Source organism: Hevea brasiliensis, chromosome 14 (assembly GCF_030052815.1).
Source record: "Hevea brasiliensis isolate MT/VB/25A 57/8 chromosome 14, ASM3005281v1, whole genome shotgun sequence".
Taxonomy (NCBI): Eukaryota; Viridiplantae; Streptophyta; class Magnoliopsida; order Malpighiales; family Euphorbiaceae; genus Hevea; species Hevea brasiliensis.
The window spans coordinates 27,510,503-27,535,242 of record NC_079506.1 but is presented as its reverse complement, the minus strand read 5'-3'; the positions used below and the strand labels follow the sequence as shown (position 1 = coordinate 27,535,242).

Genomic DNA, 24,740 nt, shown 5'->3' with positions numbered 1-24,740 from the left:
CTGCACAGGTTATGCAGAATAAAGTGCTGTCCAGAACAGGTGCATAAGGAGGGTGCGTAAGCTGTGCGGTTCTGCATGAGTGACAATAAAGGACTGCACAAGCTATGCAGAACATTTGCATAAGGGGATTACAGCCTTTGCAGTTCTGCATGAGTGGCATAAAGGACTGCACAGGCTATGCAGAACATTTGCATAAGGGGATTCACAGCCTGTGCAGTATATTCAAAAGCTGCTGCATGATGATTAGCAAGGGAAAATGTGCAACCACCAGTAGAAGCATGCAAATATATACAATGCATGGACAAATATGCACAAAAGGGCAGTAAAGGCAATGAAATTCAAAGAAAACAATGAAAAACTAATGTAATAGTCATTCAATAGAACTTCAAGAAAAACAGAATTCAAAACAAACTAAAATTATTTCAACATATTTACAAAGAAAAACTCCTACAAGTTTGAACAAAAGTAAAGCAGAAACTAATCTAGTTCTATTGTTTTGCCCTTGTCCAAAGATGTTGCTAAGGGGCTGGTTGCTGCTGGTTGCTGGAGGAGGTGATGGAGGTGGAGGAGGCATTCCCAGAAAAACCATGATTTGCTTCATCATCTCCTTTAATTCTTTCTGCTTGTCTCTGGTTTCCATGACAAAGTCAAATAATTGATCATGACGATCCTTGAGGGTATCAAGACCAGTGTCAAGCTTCCCATCCACAAAATATATATCATCACTAAGCCTTTCAAGATAGGTGAAATAAGGCTTTAGTGTTGAAGGCAGGAGGGGCTGTGGATGAAGAGGGTTCAGCTGCAGAAGGTGTGGGCTGTGCAGAAGCTGCTGGGGTGTCCTGTGCAGGCTGAGTGGGTGGTGTAGGTTCAGCAGAGTGCTGTTGGGCTGGTGGGACAGATTGTCCCTCTGGTTGTGCAGTGGGTTCAGTTTCTGTTGCTGGTTGTGCAGTGTCAGAAGGTGGCAGGCTGAATCCTGTTTTGGATAGGTGTGTAGCATCAAAATATAAGGTGTCTACAAGTGCTGGTATTGGATGCTCTTCAGGATTAAAACCAAAATGCTTGGCTATGACAGTTATGAGCCCACCCAAGACAATGTCACCTATGGATTTGGTGGCAATATGCAACACATGCTCACAAAAGAAATAACCAGGAGAAACCTTGACCTTGTGAAAAGCACACCATAACATGAATAATTCAGATTTCCCCACAGCACCAGAACTAGTCCCTCTGCCCAAGATAGTGCTAGCAATAAGCCTATGGATAAACCTAAGTGCAGGGTCTAGTATTTGAGAAGTTTTGGATCTGCCAGCAGAAAAAGTCTGAGGTTGGTTGGTGATAATTCTCCAAAATTGGGCAGCATTCCAAATACCTTTGTTTGCTACCTCTACCCCTGTATATGGTACTCTAAATAGCCCATCAATTGCAAAACCAAGAATGCTATGAAATTGGTCCAATGATAACTCTCTATTTTGCCCCAAACATTTGAATTTCATAGTTGGCTTATAATCTACGTCATGTAATTTCAGGGTGGCAGAAAATGAGGAAATAAATTCCAAAACTAAAGCTGGATAAACTATTTCCTGCTTATGCACAAATTCCATCCACCCCATACCATCAAGGTATGCAACCACATTATCAAATAAACCAAGTGATTGTAGAGAGTCTGCAGAAATATACCTAGTGGGTTGCACCCTCCTTTCCTTAAGTCTCTTAAAGGTTGCCTTGTGAGTTGCATCATGAAGGGGCCAAGGTAATTTTGATACCTGGGATGCTACTGATGTTTGCTTTTTGCTGGAAGAGGGTGATTTGGCTTGTGTGGAGGCTGAAGTTTTTGGGTTTTTGGGTGGAGGCTCTGACATTGGGGTGGTGGGTGGTTCTTTGCGTTTTGAGAGAGGAGGTGCAGAAGCAATGGGTCGCGTAGATTTCGACCTAATTTTTCTCTTGTAAGTGGCTGTGGGAGGTGGAGGAGGAGTTTCTTGTGGAGGAGAATCGGGGTTAGGAGGCCGCATTGACAGGGGCGAAACTTGGAGAGGGGAAGTTTGAGGAGAATGAGGAGGCGATTCCATGGGTCGTCGATGGTGAGAAAAGAGGAGGGGAGGAGGAAAGTGAAAAATGCAGGAAGAAATTAGGGTATATGCGGCGAAAATAGGAGTGAAGAAGAAGGGGAGAGGAATAGTTATGCCGGAATAAAGGTCGTGGGGGGGAAAAAAGAAGTGAACAGGAATATCGGGAAGTGGAGGTGGGAAAATGGTGCCGAAAACAAATTTTGATTTGAACAGGGCATGTGTTAAGGCTGCATAAGTGAAAAGTGAGTGTGCATAACTTATGCACTCTCTTATGCATGTTTCGGTGGGTGATAAAAAATGTGAAAAACTGATTATGCAAGAGTGCATAGCTTATGCACTAACTTATGCAAGTTTCAGTCTATTTTGGATTTCAGAGAGTTCGGTCATGCGGAAGTGCATAAGTTATGCACCCTGCTTATGCACCTCTCGGCAGGTTTTGGAATTCAGAGTTTTTGGTTATGCGGAAGTGCATAAGTCATGCACTCTCCTTATACAGGTCTCGGCAGGTTTTGGGTTTCAGAGAGTTCGGTCATGCGGAAGTGCATAAGTTATGCACTCTCCTTATGCAGGTCTCGGCAAGTTTTGGGTTTCAGAGTTTTTGGTCATGCGGAAGTGCATAAGTTATGCACTCTGCTTATGCACCTCTCGGCAGGTTTTAATTTTTGGGGAGTGTGGTCATGGGGAAGTGCATAAGCTATGCGCTCTCCTTATGCAGATTTCGGCAGAGAGAGAGAATGCAGGATTTGAAGTCATGCAGAAGTGCATAAGTCATGCACACACTTATGCAAGTCTCGGCAGGTTTGAAATTTGACAAAAATGTGGCTATGCAGAGTTGCATAAGCTATGCACCTTCTTATGCAGTTTGCAACAAAGATGAAAATGGCAAGAATTGTGGTTATGCAGGATTGCATAAGCTATGCAGTTACTTATGCACAATTCAACAAGATTGAGAGAACAATTGAAAATGATTTGCAAGTGTGAAAAATACCCTAGAATGAAGAAATATAATTCTATGAAGCATAAATCATAAGAAATTGTCACCAAAAACACATCAATATATACAAAATCCATCAAAATTACATCACACAAGCTTGTAAAAATGAATCCTGCATAAAAGGCATTTGTGAACCATGCCATTTTGACTCAAATTCTGCAAATCAACATTTAACACATTAAAACTCAATAAAATCTGCATAAAGTTGCATTTATCCACAAATGAGAATGGACTCCCCAAGTTATGCCAAGAAAATGCATTATGTCCACCTTGAATCTCACAACCCAAATAAGCTCAAAACTACAAAGATGACCCACTTACCACCATATTAACATTAAAAGCACATATACTTAAAAGTTACACACCCAACCTCACCAAGAACATAAGTCATCTGCTGCAGACCCCCTCTTTGCTGCAAAATTTCATTTTTTTTTTCTCTGCATAAACCAGGTAGCAGACCTGCACAGGTTATGCAGCAAAAATCAATCAATTTTGGGAGAGTTTGAAGGACAAAATTTCATATTAAGAATCACTCCCCAGCAGTTCACCAACCTTCCTCTATTGAAATACATCTACAAGGGACAAGATCCAACAGTGTCAAAAATTGAATTTGGGGAGATTTAAGATAAAAACAAAAGCAATGTAAATAAAAGTAAATCAACAAAAAGGAAAATAAAAGAACTTGGGATGCCTCCCAAGAGGGCTAATTTATACTCCTTAGCTGGACTCTTCATGCACTTCACTGAAAAGAGGTGAGGGATTGGAGAGCTTATAACAGCTTGCTCCCTTTATTGGGTCTCCAGTTATGTAATGTTTCAATCTATGCCCATTGACCTTAAAATTCCCAGATTTTTCACTCCAAATTTCAATTGCTCCATAAGGGAAAACCTTAGAAACTCTATATGGACCAGTCCACCTTGATTTAAGTTTTCTAGGGAACAATTTCAATCTTGAGTTGAACAACAAAATTGAATCACCTTCTTTAAATTCTTTTTTTCTAAGATGCTTATCATGCCAAACTCTAGTTCTTTCTTTGTAAATATGGGCACTTTCATAAGCATCCATCCTCAATTCTTCAAGCTCATTAAGTTGCAATAACCTTTTCTCACCAGCTTGCTTGAGATCAAAATTCAAGGTCTGAATGGCCCAATATGCTCTATGTTCTAGCTCCACAGGTAAATGACAAGACTTACCATACACCAACCTAAAGGGAGTAGTTCCTATAGGGGTTTTGTAAGCAGTCCTATATGCCCATAAAGCATCATCTAGTTTGATAGACCAATCTTTCGGAGAATTGCTCACTGTTTTCTCCAAGATATGTTTGAGTTCTCTGTTAGAAATTTCAACTTGTCCTGAAGTTTGAGGATGGTATGGGGTAGCTATCTTGTGCACTACACCATACTTCCTCATTAAGCTCTCAAATTGCTTATTACAAAAATGTGAACCCCCATCACTAATTACAGCCCCAGGAGCTCCAAATCTACTCAAAACAAATTTCTTCAAGAATTTCACTACCACTCTAGCATCATTAGTTGGAGTTGTAATAGCTTCCACCCACTTTGACACATTGTCAACCCCAACTAGAATGAATTTATTACCATATGAAGGAGGAAATGGCCCCATAAAATCTATTCCCCAGACATCAAATAATTCTACTTCAAGAATATCATTTAGGGGCATTTGATCTCTTTTTGACAAATGTCCACTCCTTTGACATTTATCACATTCCCACAAAAATTTCCTCACATCCTTAAAAAGATTTGGCCAAAAGAAACCAGTTTGCAAAATTTTACTAGCTGTTTTAGAGATTCCAAAATGTCCTCCATAATCAGAAGCATGGCAATGATGCATAACACTCTGTGTCTCCTCATCAGGAATATATCTTCTTATTAAACCATCACAACATCTTCTAAAGAGTAAAGGATCATCCCATCTATAAAATTTTGCCTCATGCAAAAACTTTTTCTTTTGTTGCCATGTCATTCCTAGAGGCAAAACTCCACAAGATAGATAATTCACAAAGTCTGCATATCAAGGTAGTTTAGCAACAAGAGAGAAAAGTTGTTCATCCAAGAAAAACTCTTCAATAGGGATTTCATCCATTTCTTCATCATCAAATTTCAGCCTACTAAGATTATCTGCAACTACATTTTCAGCTCCCTTCTTATCTCTAATCTCCAAATCAAACTCTTGTAGCATCAGAATCCACCTAATGAGCTTAGGTTTAGCCTCCTTTTTACGGAGTAAATACCTGATGGCTGCATGATCTGAAAATATAACCACCTTTGAGTCAATTATGTAAGGTCTGAACTTTTCCAATGCAAAGATAATTGCTAAAAATTCCTTTTCAGTTGTTGCATAATTTGTTTGAGCTTCATCCAGTGTTCTACTAGCATAATAAATAGCATAAGCCTTTTTGTCCTTTCTTTGACCAAGAACAGCTCCAATTGCATAGTTGCTAGCATCACACATGATTTCAAAAGGTAGGCTCCAATTAGGTGGTTGCATGATTGGTGCAGTGATAAGAGCTTGCTTCATCCTGCAAAAGGCATCCAAACACTCTTGGTCAAATACAAATGGTATGTCATGACTTAACAAATTAGACAAAGGTTTGGCTATTTTAGAAAAATCCTTGATAAAGCGTCTGTAGAACCCGGCATGTCCTAGAAAACTTCGAATTCCCTTGACATTGGTAGGAGGAGCCATCTTCTCTATCACTTCAACCTTGGCTTTATCAACCTCTATTCCTCTATTAGACACCAAATGTCCAAGCACTATCCCTTCCTGAACCATGAAATGACACTTTTCCCAGTTTAACATAAGGTCAGTATCTGCACATCTCTGCAAAACTTTAGAAAGGTTAGCCAAGCATATGTCAAATGAAGATCCATAAACAGAAAAGTCATCCATAAAAACCTCCATTATATCTTCAATGAAATCTGAGAAGATTGCCATCATGCACCTTTGAAAAGTGGCTAGTGCATTACACAACCCAAATGGCATCTTCCTATAAGCAAAGGTTCCATATGGACAAGTAAAAGTGGTTTTCTCTTGATCATTTGGATGGATAGGGATTTGAAAAAAACCTGAATATCCATCTAAATAGCAAAAATAAGAATGCCTAGCCAGTCTTTCTAACATCTGATCAATGAAGGGAAGTGGAAAATGATCTTTTCTAGTGGCAATATTTAATTTTTTGTAATCTATGCACATTCGCCAACTAGTGACTGTTCTTGTGGGAATTAATTCATTATTTTCATTTTTGATAACTGTCATTCCACCCTTTTTTGGGACAACATGTACTGGGCTCACCCAAGTACTATCTGAGATAGGGTATATGATCCCTGCATCAAGCAATTTCAAAATTTCCTTTTTAACAACTTCTTTCATATTTGGGTTCAACCTCCTCTGATGTTCAATAGATGGCTTACAATTTTCTTTCAAAATAATTCTATGCATGCAAAAGTGTGGGCTTATTCCCTTAATGTCATCTATGGTATATCCTAAAACTTTCCTAAATTGCCTCAACACCCTTAACAACTTATCAGCCTCTAAAGTACTCAAGTTTGCATTTACAATTACTGGATAAGTGTTATTAGTGCCAAGAAATTCATACCTGAGCTGAGAAGGAAGTTGCTTAAGTTCTACCTTAGGTGCATCCTCTTCCTTAAATGATGGTTGCTTAGATTCGACTTTTTCCTTTTGTGTAAGTTGAAAAACTGGAGCAGAAATGAATGGTGAACTACCTTCTAAATGTTGAGCATATGCAGCCACATGGGGGTTGTCACAGTCTATGCCTCTTCCATGAACTAAGCAATTTTCAAGTGGATCTTTTGGATATTTCTTTCTGAAGTGTTCTTTAACCAGCTCATCAATGATATCAATTCTCAAACAAGTATCAGCTTCAGAATGATGCTTCTTCATAGTGTTATTAATATTGAAAACCAATAGATCTTCACCAACTCTAAGAGTCAATTTTTCTCCCTTAACATCAATCAATGCTCCTGCTGTAGCTAGAAAGGGTCTTCCCAAGATAATTGGGATATTAGAATCTTCCTCCATGTCCAAGATGACAAAATCAACAGGTATATAGAACTTCCCAACCTTCAGAGGCACATTCTCCAAAATCCCTTCAGGATACTTAATTGATCTGTCAGCTAACTGGAGAGAAATGTGGGTTGGCTTAAGATCTCCCATATTGAGCTTCTCATAAATGGAGAGGGACATAAGGCTAACACTAGCCCCTAAATCACATAAAGCTTTTGTAGAACATGATTCCCCAATGTGGCATGGAATTGAAAAACTCCCTGGGTCTTTGAGCTTTGGAGGAAGTTTCCTTTGGAGGTAGCACTGCATTCTTCTGTCAAAGCTACAGTTTCATGGTCTTCAAGTTTCCTCTTGTTTGAGAGAATTTCTTTCAAGAATTTTGCATAAGAGGGCATTTGTGAAAGAGCATCAATAAAAGGCACATTTATGTATAGCTTCTTCAAAACCTCTAAGAACTTCCCAAATTGCTTATCAAGGCTTTTTGAAATCTTTGTGGAAAGGGAAGTTATGGCTTGTAAGGCTCTGGAGGTATATATCTCTCTTCCTTCTCTTCAATTTTCTCTTTACATTTTTCTGCACTTTCTTTCTCACTTTCTTGTTTTTCACTCTCATCAGTTTCTTTCTCATTTTCTCTCTTCTCACTATTTTCACTTTTCTCATTTTTTTCACTCTTCTCATTATTTACAACTTTCCCACTTCTTAAAGTAATAGCTTGACACTGCTCTCTTGGGTTTTCTAGTTGACTTGGAAGTTTTCCAAAAGACTTGGTACCTGAGGAAGATGCTTGTTGTGCAATCTGATTTTCCAAAGATTCATTATGTGTTTGCATCTGTTCTAACCTTGCTTTCATCTCTCTCATCTCCTCATCATGCTTAGTTTGGTTAGCAAGAATCTGTTGTAATAAAGCTTCTGTGGTGGAACTTTGTTCTTGCTGTTTTGGTGGAGGATTCATATTTTTCTGCTGAAAATTAGGCAACGGTTGCCTATTTTGCTGATATGGAATTCCTTGTTGCTGTTGTGGTTGAAAATTCTGATTTGGAACTTGACTTTGCTGATTTCCCCATGAAAAGTTGGGATGATTCCTCCAAGTTGGATTATAAGTTTGAGAGTAAGGCTTCCCCATTTGTTTGTTTCCATAATTACCAACATATGCAGCTTGCTCTCCATAGTCTACTCCACAGCTGGTAGTTCCCTCTGCATAAGCAACTTGTTGTGAACTTCCAGATGATGATGATGAACTAACCAACATACTCAAATCTTCCATCTTCTTAGCCAAAACATTTGTAAGTGCATCAAACTTTGCATTAATCATGTTGAATGGATCAAGGTCATACATTCCAGCAGCTTGCCTCTTTTGAGTTGGAGCTGGTCCTCTTGGACTACTCCAAAGATGAGTATTCTTTGCAATTTTCTCCAATAGCTCATAAGCTTCATCTTCATGCTTTATAATAAATTCTCCTCCTGTTTGAGCATCAATAATCCCTCTAATTGCAGGAGTGACATTTGTGTAAAAATTCTGGTTTATCATCCATTTTGGAATGGCATGATGTGGGCATTGTCTCTCTAATTCCTTCCATCTCATCCATGATTCATAGAGAGTTTCATCTTCTCTTGGTCTGAAAGCTGTCATTTGATTCCTCAATTCTTGAGTTTTTCCAGGTGGAAAATATTGTGCAAGAAATGCATCAGTGAGTTGCTCCCAATTTGTAATGGAGTTGCGAGGTAAAGAGTCAAGCCAATCCAATGCTCTATCTTTCAAAGAGAATGGGAATAGCTTCAATCTTGCTGCATCATCAGATACTCCAGGTTGTTTTTGCATGTCACAAATCATAGCAAACTTCTTTAGATGTGTGTGTGGATTTTCAGAAGGATGTCCCCCAAATTGAGAATTTTGAATCATTTGAAGAATTCCAAAATCCATCTTGTAACTATTTGCATCAATTCTTGGTCTTGCTATACTCTCTCTCAAGTCATCAAAACGAGGAAAAGCATGATCCATCATACTTCCCCTAGGCACATTAGCATTTACCACCTCTTCACCTTGGGCTGCATTTTCATTATTTCGATCATTTCCAGCATTACCGCCACCAATTCTAATTCTTTCATCAGCCATGTCTGCTTCTAATTCAGTTTCTCTCAATGCTTCTTTTCTTCTTCTAGTTTCTTTCTTGTTGGCTTTACAAAATTTCTCAATTTCAGGATTGAACAATAAGGATGTGTCACTTGTGCTTCTAGCTCTTCTCATAAAAGATTAAAAGTACCTGAAAAAGAACAAACAAACACAAAATGAAAAGATAACAAAAATAAAACTATAAACAACTAAAATAATCAAGAATTCAATCTTAAACAAACAACTCCCCGGCAACGGCGCCAAAAACTTGATGTGTCCCTACCGCAAGTGCACGGGTCGTACAAGTAATATAGAAAAGATATCATTCCCACGAGGAGTTGTGTTAATGATTGAATTTTTTATATAAAAAGTTGATTATATTGAACTATTTTTGAAATTAAAGCAATTAATTGATGGGTTTTGGAATGTGAAATCTATATGTGCAAAAATCAATTATCTATTCAACTATGTAATGATTTAACTAAATTTGCATAAAATTAAAATAAACAAATTTAAAGATGGCAATATTCAAAATGGCAAGTAATTAAATTCGATTAGAAATTAACAATGATAAAAAGGCGATTCCGGAGTTCAGGATTTCATATTCAAGCTATTTTGGGATTTTAAATTGGTTATCCAATCTTGTGAAACTTACGGGTTTTAAGGAGATTAATTATTAAATCCTTTGAATATCCTTTCGAGTGGGACAAAGAGTGCCTTAATCAATCTAATCCTACTTTCGTGGAGTTAGAGTTAATTAAGACCCATTAGGTTCTTTAATTAATCTGTGAATCCTCTTAATCCTTAGTCTATTTCTAGATCTAAGTTAATTAAGTCTAATTTCTTGATTATCTATCACAAGGCCTTCTCCTTTCGGTGCCTCAACCATGGATTAAGAACATCACTTAATGGGATCCTACACTAAGCATGTCATTAAGCACACAAGAAATGAATAAAACTCATTAAGACCACAAAATATGGATTACCCAATCAAAATCCACAAAATATCTCAAATATTACATCCCTTACTCCAGAATCTAAGTAAAACTACTCACTAGCCATAATGTTTACAAGATATTATGAGTTTAAATGGAAATAAAGCTTTAATCTAAGCTAAGAAATAAGAAACTAAACACTAGAAATGTAGGAAAAATGTAAGAAAAGAAAGAAATCTCCAAATCTAGTTGGAAATGGTATGGAAAATGATCGTGACTCTTCAGCTGCTCCTGCTCCTCTTTCTCCTCTCCTTCTTTTTTTTTTTTTTTTTTTCTAAAATGGGAAATGAGGCTATTTATAATATTTTCTAACATGGAGCCCTAAAATGGTGTGTTTTAGGAGAGATTTTCAGGGAGAATCTTCTGCCAGCTCATTAATGAAATCTTTGTGGGACTGCATAAGTGGACTGCATAAGTCATGCAGTCCCTTATGCGATTTTACTGGTTTACGCTCACTTATGCGAAACTGCATGACCAGGTGCATAGGTTATGCACAATTCCGTGAGATTGCATAAGGGGGCGTGAATCTGCATAAGCCATGCACTCTCCTTATGCACAATTCGGCAGGTATTGGAACCGTGATTTTTCTCCTTATGCAGATCTGCATGGCTTATGCGGCAAGTTATGCGCAATTTGGCCAATGCATATTTCAACTTTGAAACTTGTTTTTGGCATCTTTGGCTATAGAGATCACTCCTCAATGGTAAAATTTCTTTTTATTCCATCAAAAATACCATTTTTCCTACAAAATAAAGTAAAAATTACAAATTAATCCAAAATTGACAATTATGAAAAACTAACTAAATAACTAATGAAATTAGCTAAAAGTGACTAATAATCAAATAAAATGGCTATGAAATTAAACCTAAATGGTTATGCAAAATGTATGCATCAATTGGGCCTCTTGCGCCTTTACCAGAAAATCTCTCACTGGCTTTTGTGTTTTTATTGGCTCTTCTCTCATTTCATGGAAAACAAAGAAGCAGTCCACAGTTTCCAAGTCTTCAGCAAAGGCAGAGTATAGGGCAATGGCTTCTATAGTTTGCGAGTTACTTAGGATTTCCTATATCCTTCATGATTTGTAGATACCTATTCAGTTGCCCATCACCTTGTACTATGATAACAAAATATACCTGCCAATCTAGTCTTCCATTAGAGGACTAAACACATTGATATTGGCTGTCATATTATGTGAGATCAGTTGCAAAAAGGTTTCATCGCTCTAGCACATATTTCTTCTTCTTTACAACTGGCAGATATTTTTACCAAGTTTCTTGTTGCTATTGTTCTTGATAAGTTCTTATCCAAGTTGAATCTAATGACTCTCGCACCTGATCCAACTTGAGGGGGGGATGTAGAGTGAGCTAGTTGCAGCATTGTTTTTTTGTATGCTAGAGTTCATTGAAGCAGATAATTTATTCTTTAGTTTGTTAAAAACTTTGTTGACTTTTCTTTCTTTTACTTTTCACGTGTAGTCTACTCATATATGCTATTATAAAGATCATTTTCTAGGTGAATGAAAAGAAGTAGACTCTTCCGACTTTCTCTCACACAGTAAATTCTTCAGCAAACATGATGTTTCCATGGGCTATGGGAGTTGCAGGCAAGTAGGATTCCTAGGTTGTATTTTGATGGATCTAGTTTCTTTTCCATGCATGTCACTGATTCTCTTAGACGATATTAGCCTTACAAAAAGGTGGAGTCTGATTTTGAACCCTTCATAGTGCTTGGCATACTAGATCGAATAATGATGACCAAGCTACAATTGCTAAAAAGTTGAAGGATCAAATTTGGGAATCTAAACTTAACAACTATGGAGTCCTCATGAATAATCTTTGGGAGCTTATTCAAGTTGTCCACTCCTCAATTACTTGAGATTTCTATGGCCTTGAAGCTTGAGGACTAAACTTTATTTGGGTTGTGGGAATGGAAGAGAAAAAAGAGAACGAAGAAATGAAGGAAAGGCTACTAGAAGGATTTGAGAAGAGAATGTAGGGGAAGGGTTTGATCATAAGAGGATGGGCACCCTACACCCTAGTTGTTGATTCTTAAACATGAAGCTGTTGGAAGGTTTATGGCTCATTGTGGATGGAACTCCACATTGGAAGGAGTGAGTGCAGAGCTGCCAATGGTGACATGGCCTCTCTGAGCTGACCAATTTGACAATGAAAAGCTGATTGCAGATATTCTGAAAGTAGGAGTTCGAGTTGGAGCACAAGAATGGTCTAGGTTTGAGAAGAAAAATTTAGTGAAGAAGGAAGATATAGTGAAGGCAATGACTTGATTAATGGTTGGTGAAGAAGCTAAGGAAATAAGAAACAAAGCAATGGCACTAAAAGAGCTGGCAAGGAGGGCTATTGAAGAAGCAGGATCATCTTATTGTGGCATAAATGCATTGCTAGATGAATCAAGAGCCCTCGAGAGAAGCAAGTAGATATAGCTATTAGCTACTATCAAAAAGCAAGTAGATACAGCCATATACAAAATAGATAAGAATTATAGCAATGAGCTTACGTTTGGTGGCATTAGAAGTTGTTCCTAAGTGTGGATGAACGCTTTGCTTTATTTTTTTCTCCTTTTTATAGTTTAATTGATTTATTTTTTATAAGATTTTTTATTTATGTGTATGAGCACTTGCAAATTTTGAGGCGGCAATGGTTATTATTATTATTATTATTATTATTATTATTATTATTATTATTATTATTATTAAAGTTTCTATGGGATCTATCATATGGATTTTCATTAATTATTTTCTAATTTAATAATTTTTTTTCTTCAAATATATTTTGCTCCCTGTAATTTTAATATCAGCTTATTATTTTTAACTAATGTATAGTTATCAAGTGGAACTTGTAAGCAATTAAATTTTAAAGTCTTAGTGTTAATTTGTAAGCAATTATATTCTTAATCTCAACTTTAAGCAAAAAAATTATATTCTTGTTTCGATTGTAAGATAAATTTAATTAAAAGAATATATAGAAGTAAATGCATAATTTAATATGATTGATTAAAACGAAAGAGGAATTAAATTAAGAATAAAAATCATTTATTAATGAAAAATTAATAATGAGAATCTTGATGATCTAAAACAAATTTCTCTTTAATAAAATTTATTTTTGATAATTTTATTGTATAAAAAATCATTTACATTTTGATAATTCAACTTGTTAATTCACATACAATATACACATCGAAAAAATTTTACACATTCCTGTATGTATATCTATTTATTTTTTTTCAAATTATTTATTATAATTTTAATTATTTATAATTATAATATTAAAATTACACTCTTATTTTAATTAGTTTAAACTAACTTTTTGTTCAATTTGTTTAAGATATATTTAACTTTTTTTTTCTATTTAATTTACTATAGAATTTTAAGACTCTTTATATGCATGAGACAACACTTTAAAGCCAACAAATTTCTAACCAATTTGTACTTAAAAGTGAGGGACACAGGAGGGAGAGATGGAGATTACAAGCTAGCATGATGGAAGGAAAATAGAATAGAAATCTAAATTATGTAAAGTGTATTAAAGATGATAATCAACAAATTTTATTATCAAACGTTTAAATTAAAAAAAAAAAGATGAAAATAAGCTGTACAATGCAAGTATGAGAATGATTTTACAAATTTTAATGTTTATTTGACAGAAAAGAATATTAATTATACTCGTACATAGAATCAAGTTTATTGAAATTAAAGAAGCTATGAAGAATATAAAAATAGGAAGAGTTTGCAGCCTAAATGCTATCCTTATAGAAGTATGGAAGTGCTTTAAGGAGCTAGGTTGGAGTAGCTTGTTACCAAGCTATTCAATGGCATTCTAAAATCTTGAGAGATGCTAAATGAGTGGAGGAATAGCATTTTGTTTTGTATCTTTAAAAACAAATAAGACATGCAAAATTATGCAAACTGATGAGGAATTAAATTGATAAGTCAAACGATAAAACTATAGGAAAGAGTGATTAAACACAGACTTAGGGATACTATTAAGATATCAGAAAACCAGTTTAGTTTTATGATCAGAAGATCTACAACAAATCCTGTCTTTCTTTTAAGATGATTAATGGAATTTTATGTTTTTTTCTGATAAGCAATTAATGGAAATCTAAAGGGAAAGGAAGAAGGATCTCCCCATGATATTCATTGATCTCAAAAATATGATATATTACTGATGGAGAATTTTGGTGGGTACTAAAGGTTAAAGGAGTCAATCTCAAATAAATATAAATGTCATTAAGGACATGTATGAGGGGGGTAATTACAAGTGTAAGAACAATGGAAGAGGATACAAATGAGTTTCCTATAATAGTGGGTTATCAAGGATTGGCTTTGAGTCCATACATGTTTTAGCTAACTAGTCATATTGAAGATGATGTCACATGGTACATGTTATTTACAGATAATGTTGTCTTATTAAATAGAACTAGCTAATGAGTTAATCAAAAGTTAAAGTTCTGGATAAAAACTCTTGAGAGTTAAGAGTTTTAAGCTAAGTAGAAGTAAGACGAAATATATACATTTGGAGTTTAGCTCTAGTACAAAGAATGGACGAAATGTTCAATTAAATGGAGCTTTGGTGTCCAAATGCATCCAATTCAACTATTTAGGTTCTATTGTAACACCCCATTTCATAGCCTGGTAGATTTCGCTGTTCCGGTGACCGGTGTCGGTCCGGACAATTAAGGAGATTAGAACCATACTTAAGACAACTTGAGAAGCTAAAAACACAAATAATTAGTAATGTTTAATTAATTAAGTATAAACAAGAAAAACATAACATAAGAGGTTAAGCAGTAGAGTCACGATGATGAGTGACCTCCTCGAACGATCACAAGTCGTTTTAAACTCAAATTTCGAACCGTAAAAAGTGACGCTGCGGTCCTTAGGACCCTTATGGACACAGTGGGAAAGAGAAAATCATGAAAAAGAACTGTTAAGTCAGTCAAATAATTAGGTCAGGGAGCCGGAAGAAATATTGGATTATTTGCAAACCGGGATGAACCGGCGAGGGGCGATTTGGTCAATTGACCCGAGGCGACTCGACCTAATCACAAATAAAATCGGAGAAAAGAAAATTTCGGAATCGAGAATTAAATTAAAGAACTAATAGAAAAAAAAAAGAAAGAAGATGGAAAAGTCAAAGTTGATGACATCATGAATGATGTCATAAACAAATTAATTAATTGAATTATTAAAATGGGATTTTATGGTCTTCCACCAACCAAAATAAATAAAGAAAAGAAATGAAAAAAAACATTATTTGGTCTTCTTTCCATCAAGTTGCCGCCTCACCTTCATCTTCCCTCTCCCTCACCCAAAACCTCCATTAAAGCTCATTTTGAGCTTGATCAAATCCCTAATTCCACCATAGAAAGTTAAACCTCCAATATTAAACCTTGATTTCAAGCCTTGATAGAGGACTTGACAACAAAAAAAAGAAGAAAGGAAGAAGTTTGAAGGAAAGAAATTCTGCACTAAGGTTAGAAGATTAACTTTGATTTCTTTTGTTGAATTAGTTGTGTTATTAGCCTAATTAACTAGAAACTAAAGAAATGAAAAAGAAAAAAAATTGTGAGGGACCATTATTGAAATTTCGGCCGCCATGGATGTAGGAAAGTTTGATGTATTTTGAATGAATTAAAGGTGTTAGTAAGTTTGTAGGAGTATGGTAATAGGATAGGGATGCATAAATGTAGTTAAATACAATAATTTAGTAAATTAGGGTTGAATGCTAGGGTTTGTGAACTAAAATTTGGAGAAATGCATAAATGGCATGTTTGACCTATTGTGAAGTGAAATAGTGGTCAATTATGACCAAATGAATTGTGTGGGAATGGTAGGAAATTAAACCAAATTCGTAGGTCAATGGTCATGTTGCTGGCAGCATGACCAAACCTACTTTGAAGGACCAAAACTCAAATTTTACAAGCCTAATGGATATGCCACCAATTGGAGATGAAAATAGACATAAAAGAGCACAATTTTCATTAAGGGACCATGGCCAAAAACTGACCAAAACTTGGTGAAACAATTGACCAAAGTGAAATGATAGCAGGCTGCCACTGCACTAAACTAACCAAATGAACAGTTACTGTTCATTTGGTCATAACTCGAGTTAGACAGGTCAAATTGACCTGAAATTTGTCCAGGGGTTAGAGGAGATATAGATCTAAAACTTTCATGAAGAACATCACCCCAAATTATGCCATTAACCCATTCAAATTATTGAGCAAAGTTGAGTTATCAAACCTGCAACTCTGCAGATTTTCATTTGGGCAGTAATGTTTGGATAGCTATAACTCTCTCTAGAAAACTTGAATTTAGGCGATTCTTAAACCGATGGAAACCTAAGACATAGTATAACATTTCATATGAAGAAAGTGAGACCAAATTATGAACTTAACTTAATCAAATTATTGACCAAAGTTGGATCAAAATCTGCCATAACCCAAAATTGCATCATGAACAGTGTACGTGAACAGTAAACTTATTTTGGCCATAACTTGAGCTACAAAACTCCGATTGAAGTGATCCAAAAATTAGAATACACTTAAGACAATAAGGAACATTTTCTATGAAGGAAGTTTTGTTAAATTCTAACAGTAGATCGACCAATGGAATAGTGCAACTTCGGAGAACCAAAACCGAAAATTGGCAATTTTGCCAAAATGACCTAAGCTTTAAACAAATGACCAAAACCAACAAGTTTGGTGACCAAAATGTGGTATGTGGGTGAAGTTGGAGTTCCCATACCTATTAAGCCTTAGAAAGTCAATAATTTGACTTGAATAGTGCAGTGAATAGTAACCCAAACTCAAAATTTCGAGAACGTCGAATTTAACACGTTAGAGTTAGGTAAATGTGAAGTTAAGTTTATTTTGGATTTATTTTAAGTTTTAGTACTGAAACATTGGAAAATTTCGTACTTCAGTGGAAAAGAATACCGGGACAGAACCCGAGGAGTCGAGTCAAGGCCAACAGGCGACTCATTTGAGGTTTGTGCACAACATATACTTTTATAATCATCTTTTGCATATCGTTTTGAATAATGTGAAATATTGGATTATGACATTCTTATGATGTTTGATCTAAATTGTTGAAAATTATTATGTATATTTGAAAAGACAATGTTTAGCAAATTGTTAAGATAAGTTTTGAAACCACAATGTTATGACCACATATTTGAACACCTCACTAGCACGACTAGTGGGGGTAATTAGTTTCGAATTTTGATTCCTTCTCTGGAGAAGTGTTGAGGTGTGCCAGTAGAAGAGGATGTGAATGGATATCCATATATTTGAGCTAGCTAGCCTTGTGATATGATTTCTCTTTAGCCTCTGGCTATTGAGATTCGTGTGATTTCTCTTAGCCTCTGGCTATTGAGATTCTATTTGTTTCGAATGGCATGATCTAACTGTGGGTTTTATGAAATGTGTTTTGATACTTTGAAATGAACTTGGTTTACATGTAAAATCTCACAATGCATGATTGTATTTAATTTTCATGTTTAGCCAAATTTTTGAATGAATGTGCTTTAAATTTTGCATAAAGATTATTTTAGTATATTGTGCACCACTGAGTCCTAGTACTCAGAGATAACTTTTATTGCTGTCGCAGATACAGAGACTAGAGGAACAGCAGATCGAGTCACGAGGTGTGAGAAGCTACCAGCCTAAAGTTTTCGGGTATAATTTATACCCTAACTGTAAATATTTCTTTTGATGTATATATTGCACATAAATGTATGGACATGTACACGGGTCTTGAGCAGCTTGTACAAAGTTTGTATAAAAGTTGTAATAAATTTTAGTTTGGACTTTCTGAATGTAAATTTTAGTATGATGAATATATAAATTGTTTATCTTGAATGGAATATGAATAAATGATATTGATGGACAGTATTTTGAAGGAATTATTGAACTTGTGAATTTGAGAAATTGATTGAGATTGAGTATGAATTTGAAGCAGTGGTTAGAAAATTATTGGAAGTGCTTTTATTTCAGGTATTTGAAGAATTGGTTTCTCAAAATACAGAGGAAACTCTGTCAAAATTTTTATAAAATTTGCGTAAAAATAAAATGGGCCAAAAATATTAACTAGTTTTAATTTAACTAAATGTTTTAAGTACTTATTAGACAATGCTCACCACTTATCAAAAATAAGAAAATTGTTTTAAAATCCCTTGTAGGGTACTTAATGAGTTATCGGTAGGCGAAGTGCGGTAGTTCATTAGGTATTCTACGGGATCATGTTATGCCTTACAAAGGGGTAAGGTGTGACATCTATCATCCAAAAGAATGAGTAATAGATGAAGTTGTAACTTATAGGATCAAAATAGGATGTTTAAAATGGAAGAGTACAACGATGTGCCATATGCGACCATAAGATCCTTGACAAAATGAAAACTTAATGTTGTATTAGGCCTTATGAGAGAGAATGTTGGTCATCTAAAGTACAACATATTCATAAGATAAGTGTGACAGAGATGTAGATGTTAAGATGGATGTCTGGCATTACAGTAATAGATAAAATTAGGAATGATCACATCCACTGTAGAGTGCATGTAGCACACCTTGAAGATAAAATAAGAATCAAATACTTTAATACAAAAATATAATTAATTAGTGGATAAATGAGTGAGGAAGAAAAGGTATACGGAGACATGAAATGACATGAAGAGATGTAGTTTTTAAAGATTTATAATTTTTAAATATTTATGTAAATTTATTTCAAGTAGAACTGAATGTCGACGAAGGATCCATATAATTAATTTCAACTAGTTTGAAATTAAAACTCAATTGTTGTTATTGTTACGTCTCGAGTTAGAATTTGATTTCCAACTCTTTTCAATTGTTTAGTTTATATCATACCTGAATTGAGATTTTTTTTTTGTATAATTTGCATTAAAATTGTAATATTATAAATAATATAAAAAAATAAGAGATAATTTACTTTTATCCATTTACAAGTTCTTTCTTTATTTATATTTTTACACAATAATATATTATAGATATAGATATATAAATTATTTAAATTCTATTTATATAATTTATATAAATAGACCATGTAATTTTCATGTGAGACTATTTAATAAATATATCAATAATTGTTAGACAAGTCTAATAAAAAAATCGAATCAATGATCATTTTGGTCTACTAAATTATTTGTGTTTAAGGGTTAAATTAGCCACACACATGCGCACGAGCACGCAAACACACATATATATGATGGAGAGTACAAATGCATTTGCCGTATGAATAATATGCATTCAGTCATTGCATTAACTTAAATCACATTAAATCGTAAATTAAAATTTTTAATTTTTAATTATTTAATCGAATTTTTCACAATTTAATTTTAGCCTAATTAAATCATTAATAAATTTTTAATATGTCATTTTGCATATTCAACGCTTTAAAGAGATTAATTTTTATTGAACTGGAAAATAGAATTAGAAAAATACCTGATTAATTCACAAAAAAAAAAATTAAGATTTCAAAATTTTTTAAAATAAAAATCATTTATTAGTTTTCTCTACAAATGGAAAACTCCAATGTGATGACCACTTTCTAATAACCACTTTCTAATAGATAAGAATGGAAATATTTCATGTTCCGAAGAACTTCGGACAAGAATTGTAACACCCCTTACCCGTTACCCGTCTACAGTGTAGCCGAGCAAGATATGCCACACAGTGTGCCGGAGCACCATCTCTTATTCCATAATAAGTTATCCTTCTTAATTTATTTACCAAGTGCAAAATTTTACCAATTATATCATTTTTTTACAAATTTGGTTAATCTAAATTTTTTATAAATTTTTATAGAAAATCCGGCAGAGTGCCGGCTGTAAATTGGAAAAACAGTTCTTCTGAACTTGTTAAAAACACTTCCAATATGGTTTTCAAATTCAGAACTCCAATATACATACATATCAACTCAATCTCCAAATCTCAACACAATTTTCAAAATTTTTGTTCACATCACAATTCGAATTAATTTCATGAATAACTCCTCAACATTTTATTTTTCAACAAAATATACTGATAAATACAATAACACAAAATTTCATATATTTACATTATCATATGATTTCATGAGTTTGTAATTACAATCAAAACTAGTACAAAATGCAAAGTACAAAATACAACCCAAAATCCTAATATCCTACCAAGTGCACTGCAGATATGAGGTGACTCTGGACTCTGTGCAGATCTGACTAATCACCCGGTCTGAGGTCTGCTGGACTCCCCAGCTATGTCTCCAGTACCTACGCGTGGCAAAAGCGACGCGCTAAGCAATTCTGCTTAGTAGTGCCAATATAAAATAAAATAGCTAAAATAAAATGGATGTGCAGAATGTATGCTGATATTATATGTAGACTAAGTTTCTGGTAGTTATTATAGTATTATTTGATTAAAATTTGGTAAGATTTATTTCGATTGCCCAAGTAACCTATACTAGTCGACTGGACTGGATAAACGGGTAAACTGGCACTGGGTACCAAGTACCTTGTGCCATCACACCATCGGTCACATTGTGTCTCCCGGTGTGCAACAGAACAGCTAATAAGCTGTAATAAACATTGGACACAAGGCCAAGTATCACACTGATATCAGAATGGCTAAAAGCCATAAAATCACAGAATGGCATAATGCCATGTGCAGTACTGCTAACTGAACCCTATTGGCATGCCAACCTATCCAAACCAATCATTTTAGGCATACTAGGGCATTTCACACAGTTAATAATTCAATTATTTATTTTTTTATAATGTAGAGGTCACTATTCACTTGACTAATTTCACTCAAATGTTGACTTTTTAATTTATAATAGATTTGTTGAACCTAAGTTCACCAAGATACCACAATTTGTTTTACAAAAGTGTTGGCATTAGTTGCCAAACAATACTTAAAACCAATGGAGAATAATTCAGAAATTTGAGTTTTGAGTGCTAGAGTTCACTGTTCCATTAGGCCATTCTACAATGAGAATTTGGCTAAATGTTCTTCATCAAAATTGTTCCTTATTGTGTCTAGTTATATTTCTTTTTTTGAATTTTTGTAACTCAAGTTACGGCCTAAACACTATAACTGGGCGGATTGCAATTTTTTTCCAGAATTTCTGGGCAGAATCAATTCTGCAGTTTTTATACACTGATTGCAGGTTAGTTTTTGAATATGTTATGGTCAAAATTTTGGTTTATTTTCTACATGAAAGTTGTAGGTCTATATCTCAGCTTTCTACCGGTTAAAATTCAGGTCAATTAAACTTTTCTACACTAAGTTATGACTATTTGAACAAACACTGTTTATTTGGTCATTTTCCAAGGACAACATGTTGGTCACCTAGATTAGGGTAGTTTTTAGGTCAACTTGGTTTGGTTTTCTGGGCAAGGTTTCTTCACCAAAGTTGTGCCATTATGGGTTTAGTTTTATGTCCAATTGGCCTTGCACCAATTGCACCTACACCTTTCAAGTTACAGCTGCCCAAACTTGCTGGACTCATACCCAACCCTGCAGGTCACCAAGAGCAGCATGCCTAACCTCAATTCCATTGTCCTAAATCACTTCAATTCCTCCTCACATATAGTCAAATGATCACTAATTGACCATTACAATGCTCATATACCATTACATGAGCAAACCCTAATTTTGTTCAAGTCTCCAAGTTCTCAAAGTTTAATTTATGCATTAAACTTACAATTTCAACTTATATCACGTCCTTAAACATGAATTGAGTGAGAGAGAGAATAAATTGGGCACTAACCTTAGTTGAAGAGTTTCTCACACTTGTAAAACCTCTTTGTTTCCTTTCCTTTTTGCTGCCTCAAGTTTACAAAAGGTATAAAGATCAAATTTAGTGAAGACAATGTAGGGTTTTATGGTGATTTAATGTGGGATTTGAAGCTTTGTTGAGATGGCAATGGTGGAACACCATGGACCTGGTTCGGCCAGCTGAAGAAGAAAGACAATTCTGGAGTTTTTTTTTTCTTAATTCTTATCTCTTTTATTTGTTTTAAGAAGACTTGCTAAATGGTGATTGGTGGGAGGTTTTAAATGACATCATTATGATGTCATAATTAGGCATTTTATTCATTTTTTTTTTTCATTTCTACTCACTTCAAATTAATTTTTCATCAATATTAATTCATATTTTATGTCATATAATTTATGTACTTAATTGGACAAGTTGGTCAAAAATCATCTCTGAAAACGAAATAACCAAAATGCCCTCCGTTTGGCTTAACGAGCTAAAATTGTGTGTACTAAGTGATTAAATTTTCCTTATGTTTTCTTAGCATTTTATTGTCATTGAAACCCCAATAATCCTTCCCTGAGGTCCCAAAAATTATTTCATGAAGTTTTCCCCAGGTCTAGGGTTACTAACGGCCTTCGCCGTCACTTCCCGTTAGGGTCACTCATCACTGGGGCTATGGCTCATTTAACCTTAGTGCATTTTATTTTTAAAAATTTTTCTTAATTTTTTTGATCATTATTTGGTTTATTTATAACTCCTCACTCTGGTCTAATTATGATTTCAATTATTCTAGCTGCCCGAACTGATATTGGTCACCGAAACAGTAGAACGTATGGATTAGCTAAAGTGAGGATGTTATAAGAATAATTTCCAATTAAATTTAACATAATTATGTTTTCTAAATAAATTTTATTATATTTAAAAAATTCAACATATATTGCATGAAACACGTCTCATAATTTTATTTAAGCAAGGTTTTTATTCATTATACAGATTCATTTTTTAATTTTTTATATGTAATTTTTTATATATAATATAATATTATTATAGTATTATAAATATTCTATTTAATTATTTAAATTAAAATATTAATTTAATTAATTATATATAATATTTATTATTTTAAGAATTATTGTATTTTTATAAAAATTACGTGTTACTTTGTTAATATATAATATTAATTTAATTATAAAATTTAAATGTAATATAATAAAAAAATATAATAATAAATTTTAAAAATATAAAAGAATGAAAATGTTTAAAAATTAAAATAAATTAATAATAAATGTAAATTAACTTTTTAAATTAAATTTGTTTAAATTGTGTTTTTTTTTACTTAAAAAAAGTTTGACTTGCTTATATTTTGTTTTTTTTATAAATTAAAATAATGTTATATTTTGTTTTTTCATAAATTAAAATAATGTTAAGGATTCACGTTTCGATAAATGTGAAAAAAATTATTTAAAATTAAAAAATTAATAATTTTTAAAATGTATTTTATAATTTAGTATATTATTATAATATATATATATATATATATGTAATTAATTTTATAATAATTAAAATTTTATTTGTTTATAAATTATTATATTGATTTAATACTGATTTATTCATGCCTTTTTTTTTTATTATGTACTCATACTATAACATATACAAAAATATATAGTTATATATATGATAGTAATTTATACTTTCTCCTAATAAATTTTAACTAATATGCATTAAGAAAATATGAATATTGAGTTTTGTAAAAGTAAAATATAATCAACTATATAAATTTAATCATGTATAGCTAGCGATTATTAAGAAAAGAAAAAAAAAATCACGCATAGCTCGTTAGTCAATTGGCTACAAGAAACAAAAGTTTAATACTAAGTCCAATAGTAAATAATTAAAATAGTGACGACATTCTAATAATAATAATAATATAAAAATCTTATTAAAAGAATACCAATTACTTCTACATATAAATTGACAATAAATTTAAAATTTCAGTTATCCAATCATGAACTTTAATTTTTTTTATTATTATTATTAATATGAAAGAAAATAACGCATAGTACTCATAAGTAAGAGTGATGAAACTTTAGCTTTCATTGTTTCATTAATACATATAGGGTTATCAAAACTTAAAATGATAAAATAAAAATATAAAATAATTAAAAGCAAAAATTAAAATAAACTTAAAATTTATAGTTTGTCATTGTTCTCTTAGTTAAATTCATAATAATTAAAGTTTTAATTTAATGAGTTTAATAGACTTTTAAAATAGGATCCGTTATTCATATGTATGTGTATAATGAGATTTGTAATGGATTCAAATTAAAAAATAATATTATTACCTATGTCAATTAAGTTAGGAAAAGAAAATTTCTTTTTAATATTTTAATTCAATAAAAATTATAAATTATATATAGATTACAGATTAATTGTATTTTTTACTTTTTATTAATTAATTTTTTAATTTAATTAATTATTTCCTATAAAATTTTATATTTAATTGAAGTTATAATATAAATAGGACTAAAAATTTTAAATTTATATGAACTCTAAAATTAAGAATTTTAAATTAATTCAAATATTAAAATTAATTTAAATAATAAAAGTATAGTTGTAAATATATACAATTATTATTTTTAGATTAAGTTAATAAAAATAAAAGTACATAATAAGAAATTATAGAAGTGAAATTTATAATGAAAATTTTATTATTATAATAAAATTTTATAATTATAAGCGTTATATAAATATATAA

General features: G+C 33.2%; 1 non-coding gene and 1 pseudogene across 1 annotated transcript; both read left to right on the top strand.

The window, feature by feature from the left end:
• Window positions 1-512: 512 nt before the first annotated feature.
• On the top strand, window positions 513-12,646 carry LOC131172921 (UDP-glucose flavonoid 3-O-glucosyltransferase 7-like; annotated as a pseudogene).
• Window positions 8,646-8,752, top strand: LOC131173515 (small nucleolar RNA R71). The gene has a single exon (XR_009143831.1). It is a non-coding gene; the product is annotated as a small nucleolar RNA R71 (small nucleolar RNA).
• Window positions 12,647-24,740: the final 12,094 nt, after the last annotated feature.